At 38.6% G+C, this 1,660-nt stretch overlaps 1 pseudogene; it reads right to left on the bottom strand.

The window, feature by feature from the left end:
- Positions 1-552: 552 nt before the first annotated feature.
- On the bottom strand, positions 553-1,256 carry LOC143686721 (heterogeneous nuclear ribonucleoprotein A1 pseudogene; annotated as a pseudogene).
- Positions 1,257-1,660: the final 404 nt, after the last annotated feature.

The following is a 1,660-nucleotide window of genomic DNA, read 5'->3' as shown; positions in this document are numbered from 1 at the left end:
TGATTGGGTGACCCTTTTTACTGATGAACCCCAGGTCACAACAGTAATGTCATTCAACTACCAAGGTTTCTGAAGACAAAAAGGCTTCTCTGCACATGAGCAGTTTCTAAGATATAAATGAATTTTGAATAGAACCCGACATCACCCTGAAGGAAGTCTAACTTCATACTGTTGGGGCAGTTTATCAAGATGGCTCAGAGTAGACTAATTTTACACAGCACATTTTAAAAATGACATATTTATTCAGCATCATGATCAGACTATTACATTAAGCAATCAACAGCATGGATGTAAAAAAAAAACTACATTAAAACCCTTTGTTGAAATGCTTTACACTTTCCACAGAACAGAAACTAAAATAGCCTGTTATACAATTAGTCACAAATACAGCCCTTGTGGGTTTTTTTAAACCCATACACATGATATTTTCTAAAACATGTCTTCTTCACAGCACCACTGTGCTTGGCTGAGTTCACAATCCGTTGTAACCTGTGGCTTCCCTGTCACTTCTCTGACTTTTCTCTCCTGCTAAGCCTTGTTTCCTGGAAATAGTTAAAACCTTCTGCCACTGCTGTAGCTTTTGCTGCTGCTGGAACAACCATAGCCACCTTGGTTTCATGCTTTCACAGAGTATTCACCTCCACTACCATAAAGACCAGAACTTCTGCCTCCAAAGTTTCCTCTCTTCATGGGTCCAAAATTTGAAGACTGACTGTTGTAATTGCCCAGATCATTATAGCTTCTGCCACGTCCAAAATTGCTTCCATCATTACTAAGCCCATGACAGCTGTTCCCACTGCCACCACATCCACCACCACCTTGGCTGCCACCAAAGCCACCGTGACCACTGAAGTTTCTTCCACGACCACAGTTGTCATTCCCACCAGAACCACCTCCACGACCACCACCGAAGTCTCCAGAACCATTTGACCTCTTTGGCTGGATGAAGCATTGGCCATCTCTTTCTTAGACAGGCCTTTCCTTACTTCACAGTTGTGGCCATTCAAATTATGGTATTTCTTAATTACAGTCTTATCCACAGAGTTATGATTCTTAAAGGTTACAAAAGCAAAGCCTCTCTTCTTGCCACTGCATCCATTAGTCATGAGTTCAATCATTTCAATTTTCCCATAATTCTCAAAATAATCTCTTAGGTGATGCTCTTAAGTGTCATCTTTAAAGCCACCAACAAAGATCTTTTTCACAGTTAAGTGGCTTTTGTTTCTTCCCAGAGTGTTAGTGAAAATAGTTTGCATTCTAGTGAATGAGAACAGACATTTTAGAAATAGTCTTTGAGGACATTTGGTTTCCTTTGTGACCTAAAATAATTGTATATTGTTAAGACATCATACTTGTTGAGACCTAGTTCCATACAAAATACCAAACTTTAAATTTTTTTAATGTTGTTATGTTTCTTTTATATAATTTTAATGAAATGCAGCCAAAAGACAGAAAATTTTCTAGTTACATCTGTAATACTGCTTTATTCCTAGGGTTTACAGATTGGTACTCAAGAATTGGAAGAGATGGGAGCAAAATTCTGTGTTGGTTTATTATGCTTGAAAAGACTGACATCCCCATTGGAATATGATCTGCCTTCCAGCCTTCTTGAGTTTGAAAATGACTTAATTGAATCAAGCTGCAAAGTAACTAGGTGGGA

This window comes from Tamandua tetradactyla, chromosome 6, assembly GCF_023851605.1.
Source record: "Tamandua tetradactyla isolate mTamTet1 chromosome 6, mTamTet1.pri, whole genome shotgun sequence".
NCBI lineage: Eukaryota > Metazoa > Chordata > Mammalia > Pilosa > Myrmecophagidae > Tamandua > Tamandua tetradactyla.
This window is presented reverse-complemented; position numbering and strand designations above follow the sequence as displayed.